The 15,714-nt window shown below is 43.2% G+C and overlaps 1 pseudogene; it reads right to left on the reverse strand.

Moving 5' to 3' along the window:
- Window positions 1-5,486: 5,486 nt before the first annotated feature.
- LOC113189303 (eukaryotic translation initiation factor 3 subunit E-like) lies at window positions 5,487-13,699 on the reverse strand (annotated as a pseudogene).
- Window positions 13,700-15,714: the final 2,015 nt, after the last annotated feature.

The raw sequence follows: 15,714 nt of genomic DNA on the forward strand, positions 1-15,714 counted from the left end.
TAAAATTTTTTTAAAAAATAAATAAATAAAAAAGAATAATCCCCTTCAACAAAATTTCCACATGAAAAAAATCCTCAATCACAAGGCTATACTATATGGAAAAAATAATTGTAAATGGATCTTGGACCTAAAAGTAAAATGTAAAACTATAAAGCTGAAGAAGAAAATGGGAGTGGTAGTTTAGGAAGGTTTTATTTATTTATTTTTTATTTTAGTTGCAGCTGGACACAATACCTTTATTTTATTTATTTTTATGTGGTGCTGAGGATCGAACCCAGAGCCTTGCACATGCTAGGCGAGCGCTCTACTGCTGAGCCACAACCCCAGTCTTGGGAAAGTTTTCTTTTGTTTTTTCAATATTGGAGATTAAAACCAGGGTTTTCTGCAAAATTCAGCAAGCACTCTACCATGGAGCTACATCCCGAACAGCTTTTTTATTTTTTTAGCTATAGATGGACAAAATACCTGTATTTTATTATTTATTTTTAAGTGGTACTAAGGCTCAAACCCAGTGTCTCACACATGCTAGGCAAGTGCTTTACCATCGAGCTATAACCACAGCCCCCACGCCCCAGCAGACTTTGTTATTTTTTTTAATTTGGAGATAGGGTCTCGCTATGTTGCTTAAAGCCTCACTAAATTGCTGAGTCTGGCTTTGAACTCATGATCCCCCTGCCTCAGCCTCCTGAATCATTAGGATTATAGGTGTGTGCCAACATGCCTGGCCACAGTCCTTTTTTTGGTACCAGGGATTGAACTCAGGGGCACTCTACCACTGAGCCACATCCCCAGCCCTATTCTATATTTTATTTAGAGACATTGTGTTGTTTATCACCTTTATCACTTTTGCTGAGGCTAGCTTTGAACTCAGGATCCTCCAGCCTCAGCCTCCTAAACTGCTGGGATTACAGGTATATGCCACCACGCCATGCAGCCCCAGCCCTTTTAATTCTATTTTGAGACAGTCTCACTAAGTTGCTGAGGCTGGCCTTGAATTTGCATCCTCTTGTCTCAGCCTCCTGAGTGGCTGGGAATGTTGGTGTATACCATCACACATGGTTATGTTTGGGAAATATTTCTTTAACATGATATAAAATACATAAACTATAAAATAAACTAAGCAAGTGAGAAATAAGTAAAATATTAAGTACAGGAAAAACAAACATTTTAAAAATCCAATCCTTTTGAACACTTTTTACCCCAAATGCTGCCTGGACATTACTACTGGACAGAAATAAATTAAATTTAAAACAACATCAGGATTAGGAAGGGTGGTTCATGCCTGTAAACTCAGTGAATAATCTCAGAGAGACTAAGGCAGGAGAATTACAAGTTCCAGGCTAGCCTCAACAATTTAGCAAGAACCTATTTCAAAATAAAAAACAAAAACAATTGGAATGTAGCTCAGTGGTTAACTGTCTTTGGGTTCAATCTCCAGTATCAAAAAAAAAAAAAAAACAAAAGAAAATATCAGGCCTAGCCCAAATCCCTAGAAACTACTCAGAGGGCCACTATATGTAGCTGTGTGACCTCAGACCAAGTCAGGGCCTGGTCTGCTGAACAATCCTGAGAGGTGAAAACAATAGGCACTTCCTAGGTACTCTGTATATAGGGAAAGTTGGGGGAAGTCCAAGAGCTGAGATTTAGGCCCTTTCCGTGTCCAGCTTGATTTGGGTCTCAGGAACCTGGTATTGCCAGAAAGGCCTGAATTAGTCTGTTTTTGTTTGTTTGTTTGTTTGTTTTTGTCATAATGAAACACCTGAGGCAAGCTATAAAGAAAAAAAAGATTGGGGCTGGGGATGTGGCTCAAGTGATAGTGCGCTCGCCTGACATGCGTGCCGCTCAGGTTCGATCCTCAGGACCACATACCAACAAAGATGTTGTGTCCGGCAGAAACTAAAAAATAAATATTAACATTAAAAAATATATATTTATCTAGGTCAAAATTTTGAAAGTTCAAGGGCATGGCACATGCACTGGCTCAGTTCAGATAAGGGGCTTCTTGGCTTTCATATCATGGCAGATGGCAATGATGGGAGTACATACCATAGCAAGAGATTACATCTCAATGCAGGAGACTCTGAGTCCCATAATCCTTTCCAAGAGCATTAGAACAGTCCCCATTGACCTAAGAACCTCTCACTAGGTTCCATCTCTCAAAGGGCCCATTGCTTCCCATATCACCATACTGGGTACCAAGCCTCCAACACATGAACCTTCAGAGGAAAAATTACATCCAAACCATAACAGGGCTCTTATCCTAATTCAAGGAGAGGATGGTTGGGTCTCTGTGGCCCATGATACATGAGTCTAACCCCTATGTTGTCTGTGGAATCAGAGCGTGTGACATGGTATTTCCACACCCCCAAGACCTGGGAGTTGGATGTTAGTGACAGGGTGGGTATTTGCAAGATTTGGATACAGTTCTGCTAGACGCATTTCAGAGTTGGAGCAGAAACACAGGGAGCAGAGGCCTGCACCGCCATGCTGACTGCCCAGGGAAAGCTCCAACGGTCACCCCAAACAGAAACCCAGTATGGATTGAGGTCAGGGGTATTGGACAAGAGTATGAGACAGAAGGCTGGAGTGAGCTTTGGGGGCAACATTGTTCTGAGCTCAAGTGTCAAGAACAACACAGAGACAAGACTTCATGTTCCTCAACTTCAGTGTCCCCAGGTTGAAAATGGAGTAGACAGCACTTACTCCAGGATTGTGGTTTGGTCAGAAGTGGTGGCGCCGCCTATAATCCAAGCGGCTTGGGAGGCTGAGGCAGGAGGATTGTAAGTTCAAAGCCAGCCTCAGCAAAAGCAAGGTGCTAAGCAACTCAGTGAGACCCTGTCTAAATAAAATACAAAATAGGGCTGGGGATGTGACTCAGTGGTTGAGTGCCCCTGAGTTTAATCCCTAGTACCCACCCCAAAAAATGGACTGTCCTGGCCTAATCACCTTGACTTGACCTGTAGTCAACCAAGTCAGGAGGAACACCCACCAGAGCCTTTCACCAGAGGAAGACAGTCACTATAGGTTTAGGGGGAAGGGTAAAGTTTAGATGACATTTAAATTAAAAAAAAAAAATTTAGGGCTGGGGATGTGGCTCAAGTGGTAGCGCGCTCGCCTGGAATGCGTGCGGCCCGGGTTCAATCCTCAGCACCACATACAAACAAAGATGTTGTGTCCGCCGAAAACTGAAATAAATAAATAAATTTAAAAAAAATAAAAATTTAAAGAGACTACGCACAACAGTGATGTGTGCAACGGGCCCAATGTTCTATTTTCCTTGGAAACTAGATAAATGTTTAATTTTAATTTAAACTAGATAAATGTCTAATTATTTTCCTTGGAAACTAGATAAATATGGAATGTTGTGTTCAGAAAACCCTTATCTGAAACTCCCCACTGGGCTAGGAATTGAGGTTGCCTCTGTATCAAAGTGACTTGGACCCTCCAGACAAGAGTGGGTGGGATACATCCTTCTTACTGATGTAATTTTGAACCAGAAAAGCTTTTGATGCCTTATGATTTCAGGGGGAAAAAAACAAAACACATTTCTCAGTAAGAAAGTACTAGTAACTCAAAGAAGGGGTGGTTATGACACTGTCCAGCTGCAGAGTCTGATGGGAGAAATACTGCTTCCTGCTGTTGGCGCCACTGGCATTTTATATAAATATATATATATATTTATATATATATATATATATATATATATATATATATATATATATATATATATATATTGTCTCCGCTGGATCAAAAGCAGGGCTGAGTGAAGCACTTTGCCCTACCCAATGTGCGGTCCTGGCATCCTCTGGTGCCCCTCAGTGTCTATGCAGACATAAGGGTCTATCAGCCTTGATTTCTACAACAAAGAGGAAAGGCAGGCAAAATTTCTATTTTGCCAGGGCCTGAAAAGACAGCAGCCCCTGTCCTTTCCCTTTCACCTCCATCCCACAAACCCTCCCCGGACTACTGGGGGAATCCTTGGGGATCAACAGAGGGGGAAGAAGATTGCAGGTCGCTGGGGTATGACGGAGCTTCCCTGGCAGAGCAGGCAGGGAAACTTCTGCTTTTAAATATTTTGAAATAGCAACCAACAAAAGAAGCGCAGAAAATCCCTACCATGTAGATAGCATGTGTGCTCTCCCAGCACACCCTTGATCCCCACAACTCCCAAGGTCCCAGCCACAGGGGCCAGGCTCACACCAGCAGGAGGCTGGGACCAGAGCTGTGGACTTTCCAAGTGTGTTTACTCACATTCCTATGTGTCCCCAAGGGAACGTCAGCTGAGACATTCCTAAGTGTCAGCTGAGAAAGAAAGAAGGAGGAAAAAAAAAAGCAGCCCCTGACAAGTGATTTGACATTCCCAGCTAGACCTCGATGTTGTCACTAACAGGTCTGACACAGTCAGGTCATTTTGCTCTCCTTTTGGATGCAAATAGTCTCCTAGAATACCAACCTCAGATAAGGTTACTCTGGGGCTATGATAAAATGAGACAAACAAGACCACTTCATAATTTTGTCTAAGGGTAGACAAAATCAATTACCATGTTATCTGTAAAATACCAAATATACCTCTCTCTTGGCTAAAATGAGTAATTGCTATTTTTAAGAGCTTTCTTGAGAGATAATTCATGTATCACACAATTCTTCCATTTAAAGAGCACAATTCAGTGACTTTTAGTAAATCCAGAGTTGCATAACCATCATGACGCCTGTTAGTCTATTTTTCAATATTATAATAAAATACCCGAAGAAGACCACTTTATAAAGAAAAGAGTTTTTGCCTTATGGGAAGCTGACCAGACAGCATGACACAGCTTCTTTTTTGGTTGTTGCTGTTTTAAATTTGGGGATTGAACCCAGGGATGCTTGGCCAGTGAGCTACAACCCCAGTCCTTTTTCATTTTTTTGACACAGGATCTCACTAAGTTGCCAAGGCTGGCCTCAAACTTGTAATACTCCTGCCTTAAACTCCAAAATTTCTGGGATTACAGGTATGCACCACTGCATACACAGCTCACAGATTCTTACCGAGACTTCCCCTTGGCTGTAATGCATCATGGTGGGAGCATGTTCATGTGTCTGGTTTATGACTCTCTTTTGTGGGTGGAGGTACACTGAACTCAGAGACACTTGACCACTGAGTCATATCCCCAGCCCTATTTTGTATTTTATTTAGAGACAGGGTCTCAATGAGTTGCTCAGCACCTCAACTTTGCTGAGGCTGGCTTTGAATTTGAGATCCTCCTGCCTCAGCCTCCCAAGCCACTAGGATTACAGGCATGCACCATTGCACCCAGTTTGGTTTCTGTCCCTCAGAAGAACCTCTTCTTCTTCTTCTTCTTCTTCTTCTTCTTTTTTAATGGATCAGGGCCAATTTTATTCAAATGCTCTGAATTTATATGGAATATGTTAATTGCTTTTAAAATGTAGGTCACCCTTTACATAATGGCTTTATTATTTCATCTTTCTTTTTTTTCATCTATTTTTTACTGTTTTTTAGTAGACCCAGAATCTAGGGTTGTCCAATTAGGAGCCTCTTACCTACTATTCTGAATAAGTTTCTTTTCAATATTCATGACCAACATATGGCTTCTAAAAGAAAGGCTTTGGGTCTTTTCAATTACTTGCCGATAAAGTGAGACTGCACTGTTACTCATAATCACACAACCTCATTTAGAATAAATCTGGGATCCAGTCTTTCATTTCTAATCAAATTCACAATCCACTTCTCAACCTCTTCTGGAGTTATGTTCAGTTTAATCTACCAACATATTAATACTGATACACTGGTGGATATAACCAAAAGTCTCAAATATGGAAGAGATGGGGCATTTTCAATGAAATTCTCATGACAAGCTACCAAGTCATCCACAGCACTGATGCACATCCCCTCAGCATCTTCTGAGCCCTATTAAAGTCAAAGTTAACATACAGGCATTCAACAAATTCTGTAATTGGGTCTTTGGATGTGTGAGACTCTGACTGCATAACTTTTACTAGATTCTTTAGCATTTCCATCATTGTCAAACATCTTTGTTCATTATGACTGCAGGAGTCATGTGGCAGAAAATATGTGAACACACTGCCTGAGCTGCCTTAAGATACTGTGGCTGGTAAAGGAAGAAATCAATCATATTATCACAATCTTTGGAGTGGTTGAAGAAAACAAGAGACCATAAATGAGCCATGGTCACTGCTGAAGAGACTGGAGTGGAGAACTCACAGAATAAATACCTATGTCATTTCTCTTTTAAATATGTAAGTGTCTTTCATGGCTGCATTCCAATTCTGCATTAAGAATTCAGAAGCCACTTTTCCCCAGAGAGAATTCAAAGCATTTCTATCTGTTGTTGGGACCAAAGCTCTAATAAAGTAAAGATATTCTGCTGCTCCTGTGTAATTTCCACATTCATATTGGAATTCTGCATACCAGCAGATTGTATCTAAATCTTCCTGCCTAAATCCATGCTTGTCTGGCAGGTAGTCCAATAATATCTGACCATCCCTGGCTGACTGCATTTGCCTTGCAGTTTCTGGACTGTCAAACATCTTCACAATTGATTCTGTTTGTGCCTGAAGCTATTCAGCTGTGCAACAACTGTGGTTCTTTTCTCTCTCTCTCTCTCTCTCTCTCTCTCTCTCTCTCTCTCTCTCTCTTTCTCTCTCTCTCAAGTATGAAGAATATCATCAGAATAAAGGTTTTTGGCTGGAAATATGGCTCTGTGAATGAATGCTTGCCTAGAATGCACAGATACCTGGGTTCAATGCCAGTACTGGGAAAAAAAATGTACCCATCCATAACAAAGTCTACCTTGTTAGACCAACTAAGAAGATGCAATTTCCCTTATAATAATTCTTTTTTGTTTTATATCTCCCTATCAAAGAGAAACTCAAGATGTGGAAAGAAGATGCCCATCCAAAAAGTGTGTGATGTGATTAGTCAATCAGACACTATATCTTGTGAAAGAGGACAAGTCTGTGTTCACAGGGACTCCACTGTAATGATCTTACTGAATCCTAATCACATTTCACAGGCCCCACCTCTAAATGCCATCGTTGAATTAAATTTCTACTCTCTTGACATATGACTTTGGGTATTGAACACCTGCATATCCTCTGGGAGACAAACCATAGAACCATGTCAAATTTAGAACAGTTTTTTGGGGGCTGGGGATGTGGCTCAAGCGGTAGCGCGCTCACCTGGCATGCGTGCAGCCTGGGTTCAATCCTCAGCACCACATACAAACAAAGATGTTGTGTCCGCCGAAAACTAAAAAAAATAAATATTAAAAAATTCTCTCTCTCTCTCTCTCTCTCTCTCTCTCTCTCTCTCTCTCTCTCTCCTCTCACTCTCTCTTTAAAAAAAAATTTAGAACAGTTTTCACCCCAAAAAGAAACCTTGGCCATCCGCCAATCATCACTTCAAAATCCTACCATCCCCTCAACCCTAGGCAGCCACTAACCTTTCTGCCCTATATATTTGCTTACTTTGAATATTCCATATAAATGGATTCACATACAGGTGGTCCTTTATGATATGTGTGGTTTTCTTTCTCTTAGCATAAAATTTTGAAGTTTTATACTCATTATAGCATGTATCACTGGGATGGTCAGTTTCATGTGTTAATTTGACTGGGCCACAGTGTACCCAGATTGGAGCAAACATTATTCTAAGTATTTCTTGGAGGATGTTCAGGATGAGATTAGTATTTAAATTGGGGGATTGGGGACTGGGGATGTGGCTCAAGCGGTAGCGCGCTTGCCTAGCATGCGCGCGGCCCGGGTTCAATCCTCTGCACCACATACAAACAAAGATGTTGTGTCTGCTGAAAACTAAAAAATAAATAAATAAATATTAAAATTCTCTTTCTCTCTCTCTCTCAAAAAAAAATAAATAAATAAATAAATAAATAAATAAATTGGGGGATTGGGTCTATAGTTCAGTGGTAGAGTATTTGCCTAGCATGTGAGCATCCCTGGGTTCAATCCCAGCACCATTAAAAAAAAAAAGTGTGTGTGTGTGTGTGTGTGTGTGTGTGTGTGTGTGTGTGTGTGTATTTGAACTGATAGACTGAGTGAAGCAAATTGCCCTACATAAGTTGAAGCCCTGACTAGAACAAATGGTTGACCCTCCCCTGAGTAAGAGAAAATTTCTCCTGCCTGGATATGAATGAATAAAGAACAGGTGGCACACATGAACAATGAAATACTATGCAACCATAAAAAGAATGAAATCCTGTCATTTACAACATGGATGGAACTGGAGATCATTATGTTAAGTGAAATATGGGCAAGAAAGATAAGTCCCACCTGATGTCCCAAGTGGAATCTGCAAAAGCGATCTCACAGAAGTTGAAAGTAGGACAGTGAAAGGCAGGAGAGAGCAGGCAGGAGAGGGACAGGAAAAGACTGAACAATGAAAACTATGCCACAGTTAAAAGCAAGAAGTTCCAGTGTGCTCTTGCTCAGTGGGGTCACTATAAATAGCAATAATGTCCTGTATACTTCAAAAAGTTATAAGAAATGATTTTTTAAAGATTCGAAAAGTATTCACTACATAGAAATGACAAATATTTGAGAGATGGATATATTTAACCTGATATCAATATCAATCCATGTATACGGGTGCAGAAACATTCTGTTAGCCCACTAATATGTATGCTTTTTCATGTTTTTATGTGTCAGTTAAGAATTTAATTTAACTTTAAAAATAGGCTTGTGGGTAAAACTCAGTTGTAGCGTGTACAATAGCATGTGTGAGGCTCTGGGTTCAATCCCTCGAACCAAAAATAAATAAATAAAATTAAAATTAAATTTTAAAAATTAAAAAACATTGATAGTAAATGAATGTCAAGCTTTCCTTCCACAAGAAATTTGTCATCTTAAATACCCCAACACATCGGAAACATTATCTGTGTAGATGAAAGTGAAGGCCCAAATTCCCTGAGTCCACCTGCAGATCAACCCTCCTTGCTTAGGGCTCCAGCAAGCATCTCCCTGCCCTAGTTTGTCTCTGGGAAAAAGAGGCTTTCGGGTACCAAGCAGGGGCTTGAGCAGGCAGCACAGGAATTCATTTTCAGAAGCTTCATCCTGGGATGGGTCAGTAATTCCTAACAGGATCTGGAGCTGGAGCTCAGTGGTAGAGCTCATGAGTAATGTCTTCCGCTCCATACCTAGCATCAGAAAACAAAACCAAACAAATACACAAAACCCACCCCAATCCCTAAGAGTAGTTGGCAGCCTCCACCAACAGATGCTCTTGTGAGCTTTGTTCTGCTGTCAACTGACCACCACCTGTGAGTGGTGCAGACTGAACAACAGACTTCTCAATCTTACAGAATCCTCTTCAAAACAATAACGAACAGCAGAAAATAAATCAATCTGAATTAACACAGGGAAAGATGGGTGGAAGTTGACTATTGTTCCAAATGTAACAAAATAAGCAGTTTTCAAGGACACTGATTCTCCATAACATTTGAAATCCACACATAACTTAATGCTTCACATCTAGCCAGGTGATACCATCAAGGTGAGACAATTTCTGAGTTAAACATAAATGCAAGCTTGGCTCCAATTTCTTTGTGATTATTGTACCAGTACGCCATTGAATTTTATTCAACTAACACAAATATAAAGAGTACAGAGAGCATTAAACTGGGCATGATGTATTTTATTTAGAGCAATAAAAGTTCCCAGGGCTGAGGCTAGTTGCAGCCAAACAGTCTTAAGTCTATAAAAAGCTTGCACACGATTCAGCAGGAATGACAATGCTGAACTAACACTAATATCTGCACAGTGCTTTACAGTTTATAAGTTCTCCATCCTCCTTTCCATATTTCTCAGTCTAGAAAACTGAAGCTCAGCTTCAGCCTCAGTTACCTGCAGACCAGGGGGCATGGCACAGGGAGAATGAAACAGTGCCCTCCTAAGCCCATCAATCATATACAAAACATAACTGCTAGCCAGGCATGGTGGCACATGCCAAGCAACTTGGAAGGCTGAGGCAGGAGAATCACAAGTTCAAGGTCAGCCTCAGCAATTTAGTGAGGCCCTTGGCAAGTTAGCAAGACTCTGTCTCAAAATAAAAATAAAAAAGGGATGGGGATGTAGCTCGGTGGTAAAATGGGTTCAATCCCCAGTACCCAAAAACAAAACAAACAAGCTGGGGGTAAAAAAAACGGAACTGCTGCAAGTATAACATAAGCAGGCAAGGTAATCTATGAAGTTATAAACACCTTAATTTCTCCTTTTATAAAGCCCATTGAATAGCTAGGAACAGTGGTATACACCTACTAAGCCCAGTAACTCAGGAGATTGAGGCAGGAAGATGGTTAAGTTTAAGACAGCCTCAGCAACTTAACAAGAATCTGTCTCTCAAGGGGCCAGGGTTGTGGCTCAGTGGTAGAGCACTCACTTAGCATGTGTGAGGCACTGGGTTTGATCCTGGCACCACATAAAAATAAAAACAAATGAAATAAAGGTATTGTGTCCATCTACAACTAAAAAAAATATATTAAAAAACAAGAATCTATCTCAAAATAAAAAATAAAATTAAAGAGGGCTAAGGGTATGGCTCTGTGGTAGAAAGGCCACACATGAACACACAAAAAAAAAGCCCACTGAGGGCTGGGGATATAGCTGAGTTGGTAGAGTGCTTGCCTCGCACGCACAAGGCCCTGGGTTCAATCCCCAGCACCACACACACACAAAAAAAAAAGCCCACCGACTACCAATCTGGGCTGTTGTTTCAACTATGAACCGAGCATGGTGGCCACAATGGAACACATGCAGGTCCCTGTGCTGCAGGGCAGTGGGGCATATACACATCACTTGCCATAAAATGTGGTGAACACTCAAAGCACTTGGGAAACCCAGAAAAGATGCTTAATTCAGATTGAGAGAGAAAAGATAAGGAAAACATTTGCTGGAGAAATGAAATTTGCCTGAGGGCTGAAGGAACCTAGAAACCCTACAAAAACAGTAGGAAAATTCTGGACAGAGAGAACAGAGTATGGGAAGGCTGAAAAGGTTCTGAATATTTACAAAAGTTGTGTGACTCAAAAGGAAGAGAGCAGGGAGGACCTGGATAACATGCTGGGGTAGCTAATAACTAAAAATTCATGCCTGATGAAACAGATTAAATGTACTTTAATGGCTGACACAGCGATTAGAATATACCATACAGGCTTACCTAGGTGATTTAAATTCTTCAAGGAGTCTCTGTCCTCTTCCAAATGTTGAGTAAGAAATATCAGCTACAGATGAGTCACCTAAGGGGAACAAAAAAACAGCATTGTCCACTGGTTGGCCAAGGCTTTAGATTTGAAAAAGCACCTCAACAGGAAAAAAAAAAAAAACACATGTGCCTGTGGTTACAGAAGTAGACAAAGAAATTCCCATTCTGCCAAGGAATCTGGACACTCACCCTAATAGCCCTATTTCAAGAAAAGAAAACCAAAGTTAGAATGAGTGAGTTCAATTTAACAAACTGTCTTGGAGTTTGAAAACTGTTTCCCAGAGATGCTGAGGCTTGGGGACTAATTTTTATAACTGCCATGACCCCTGCTTCTCAATTTTCTGGCCCTGTTCTGTAAACTCTTTATCAGAATCCTTGGGCTTTTAGTATGAGCACAAATTGCTTTTGCTGCCTGAACCTACCTCAGAAGTTTCTCAAAGGATACAAACAGCCCATCCCCTTTGCTATGAATCTTCAATACCCTTTTGTTGGTCCCAGAAGAGCTGCTTTCAGAGACCAGAAGAGAACGACACTCGGGAGGATTGGATAGACAGACCCAACAACAGATGAGTTCCACACTGAGTTGTGAGGACCACCAGGAGCAGCAAGATGAGCAAAACCACCTAGCACAGGTGAACTGATGGCTCCAGACAGAGCAATGGAGGAATCCCAAAACCATGACCAGTGAAGGCACCTGCCAGAAGGGTCCACACACTTTCAAACCCATCCACCGCCTTCCCCTGCTCCTCACCTACATTTCTCCTTTCCTGAAGGAAGCTGCTCTATCAGTGCCACTATGACAACATGTCTCCCCGCTGCTGATGTCCAGGGATAAGAAAGTTGACACTTGCCCCACGACTCCTTCCTTTTCTTTTCACTCAGTCTATATGAAACTCTTCTGATTTCTTTAATTACTTACCTTCTCTGTTTCTCAGTCTTTCAAATGTGCCAAAAGCTGAAATTGTTTGTTTCATGGTTGGATGAGTTTCAGGTTTGCGTTGCCCTGAAAGAGACACACTCAGAAACAGCACCCAGATCTTAGTGGCAGCACTGCACACATCCCCACCCAAGCCAGACTTTTGGTTGGACGCTTGTGTATCAGGTTGAAGGACGTGGGTGGGGTGGGAATTGATGGGAAGGATGCTTAAGATCAAATCCACAACAAAACCAAATCTTCTCTGCCCTCAAACGGCAGCGCTCAGATTAAGGACCACTGCCCTAGGTGCTAGGGAGCCATTGACTATGCACCAGGGGATTGGCTTGGTCCAATCTGATTTCCAGAAACCTCGCCCTGGCGGGAGCGGACTACTCCGTAAAGAGCCACTTCTTGCCCTTAAGTTTTCCTCAAGGAGGGGCTTCGGAGGACTGCAGCGAAAGGGGAGAGGTAAAGAGGGAGACGTTCGGGAACCCAGGCCCTCCAACGCTGCTCTCAGCTGGGCAGGACCACCTGCAATTTTCATTGCGCGGCTGTTGAAAACCACTGCTTCAAACAGTGGACGAGGGAAGAGGAGTTCTGATCATGGAGGCGATGGAGCCTGAGGGTTTGGGGAAGGCCTCTGAGGACACCGAGGAGCAGCCAAAAGGGAAGACGATTTAAAACACTCAGCAAGGAGTGAGTGGACCCTCTCCTGCTCTCTGGGGCCAGACAAAGCATTTGGGCTTCCTGGAATAGATGGTGTTCAGGACGCTGTCTCCCTGCGCTGGCCCCAAGCCTTCCAGTTCCCGCGCGATTTCTTCCCCACCCTCAATTCCCACGCACGGGTCCTACCCAGAGCCAATCAGCGCTCGGCAGAGCCTGACAGGGAAAACCAATCGATTGATCCTGCTTTGTATTCAAGACCTAGGAGCAGAGGGTCGTGGACTCGATCGGTGGCAGGTCTTGGGTCTGGGACTAAGTTGGGTGGCAGTCGGAGGGAAAGCTTCCTTGGCGTGGAAAGAGGTTGACCTCAAATAATTCAGGTTCTAGAAAGACGGTGTTTTTCCCTAGTCCTTCTCCTGCCTTTTGGTGTAGTTTGGGTCAAGTCAATCTATTCTCTCTGGGTCTGTTGCTCTACCTATAAAATGAGGGAATGGATCAAAGTGAACCCTATAGTCCCTCTTCTCCCTGCCAACGCACGATCAGCGATCAGCGACCGCGTCTCTCCATTTGTCATCAGTGGTCTCCCTCTGGCCTGGTGGTCGGAAGCTTTGCCCGCAGTAACAACACTCCAGACAGCCTTTTCCCAGTCCTGGATGCCATTGCTGGGGAAATGGAGGCATAGGAAAAAGAAAAATGGGATTTGCTCATTGACAGATATTTATTGTGCTTCTGTTATATGGCACCATGCTGGTGCTGGAAGAAAGGCGTGGTCCTTGCATCCCCAGTTAAGGCTACCTTTCCCCTCATCAGACCCTGAGATCCCGACAGAGTTACACTCTCATCAAGCTGCTCTCATCAGGAACTGTGCTCTCTGTAGTGTCCATACTGATTCCTCCAGAGACCTGCAGATCTGTACCACTGCCTCTCCCCACACCTCACCTCCCAACTCCAGGCCCACATGGGCCTGGGCTCCTCTTGGACTCCCAACTTGGCCACCAGCTCTCTTCTACTCACAGATCTACAAAAGAGCCATGGAGACCAAGACTCCAGTAGCACTTCCTTCCCCGAAGAAACGCTCTCATCCTGGCTGTCCAAACCTTGGAATCAGCACTTTGATTGTGTTAGGTGGAGGTGGCTGAGGAACAAAGCACCAAGCAACCCGCCAGCGCCCAGAACCACCAATCAGGCACTGACAAAACCGCCTGTCAATCAGTGGGGTCTCCTGGCCAATCCTGTGTCTTAGCCAACTCCCCCCCCCCCACTACGTCCCAAGCCCTCCCCTCCTGCTCTAAGCCCAATAAAAATTCCAATTCGATTCAGCCCCTGCTTCTCCTTGGACCCATGAGGGTCTCACCTGGGAACAAAATCTCAGTAAAGGGCTGGGGATGTGGCTCAAGCGGTAGCGCGCTCGCCTGGCATGTGTGCGGCCCGGGTTCGATCCTCAGCACCACATACAGACAAAGATGTTGTGTCTGCCGAGAACTAAGAAAAAATGAATAAATGTTAAAAAAAAAATTCTCTCTCTCTCTCTGTCCCTCTCACTCTCTCTTTAAAAAAAAAAATATTTTTTTTAGTTTTCGGCAGACACAACATCTTTGTTTGTATGTGGTGCTGAGGATCGAACCTGGGCGCGTTACCGCTTGAGCCACATCCCCAACCCAGCCTCTTTTTTTAATATTTATTTTTTAGTTGTAGTTGGACTCAGTATCTTTACTTTATTTTTATGTGGTGCTGAGGATTGAACCCAGAGCCTTGCACGTGCTAGGCGAGCGCTCTACCCCTGAGCCACAACCTCAGCCCTCAGCAGCCTTTTAAAATCTGCCTCCTTTTGGTCACTGCTGTCTGACCTTACAGATTGAACCAGAATTCACCCAACCATCCTTGAAAGTGAACTGCCTCCACTGGGCTAACCACCCAGTTGGGATTCTTTTGCAGAGGTTTGTCTTGAGGTGATCAGAGAGGTCAGAAACATTGGCCATTAAGGCTTTACCAACAAAAAATGTCTGCAAGGACAGGAAAGCAACTGAGAGGCATCTCAAGTCAGGTGGCCTAGATTCCAATCCTTGCTTTTCCCTTTCTGATCATGGTCCAGGATTTATCTTCCACTAGCAGCATCTGTAAGATGGATATCATCAGAGCACATTCCTCACAGAAGGATGAAATGAAACGATGTGCATAACTTACTGTGCCATGCCTACAGTACTCGGATGATAATTGGAAGCTGTTATGACTATATTCAGAAAGAAAGAGGCCTCCCAAGCTCTAATCCTTGATGACAAGTTGCCCACTTTTTGTTTCTGACCCCATTCTTCTGGCATCTCAGCCCAGCTGAGCAGCTGGATCTTAGCAATATCTGGATTCCTGGCTCAGAAGACGAAGCCTAATTATGTGAGTTGATAAAGGATGCCAAACATGAAGGGTAAGGGAAGGCCAGGTGAGGTGCTGGGCCTCAGAGCTTTAGTCACACACTCAAGGAACAGAGCAGTCCCTGCCACATATACCAGGAAGGCTGCAAGATAGAAGAGGGAAGGGAGATTGTCAACATGAAATGTGATGTGCCAAATCAAACCATCCCCTAGGGCCTACCCTGGAGAATTGCATCCTCCCATCATCTCTGGGCCCCCGGGGAAGCTGCTTTCAGACCCTCTCTTCCAAGGTCAGTGGACACCAGAAATGATTATTTTAGCAGAGCACCCTAGAGCACCCCCGGCATTCTCCCTTGCTCCACCTGCCACTTGTGCCTCGCCTAATGGAGAGGAAATTGCAGAGCCTGGGCTGTGGGCTGCACAGATGGAGTGGAGGTTTACTGAGTCCATTCCCAAGGGGCCGAGGGTGGATTTTGTAGAGAATCTCTAGCAAGGAAGTGTATATTTTAAGCAACTGCTGGGAGTAGTGGTTG

This window comes from Urocitellus parryii, chromosome 7 (assembly GCF_045843805.1).
Source record: "Urocitellus parryii isolate mUroPar1 chromosome 7, mUroPar1.hap1, whole genome shotgun sequence".
NCBI classification, from domain to species: domain Eukaryota; kingdom Metazoa; phylum Chordata; class Mammalia; order Rodentia; family Sciuridae; genus Urocitellus; species Urocitellus parryii.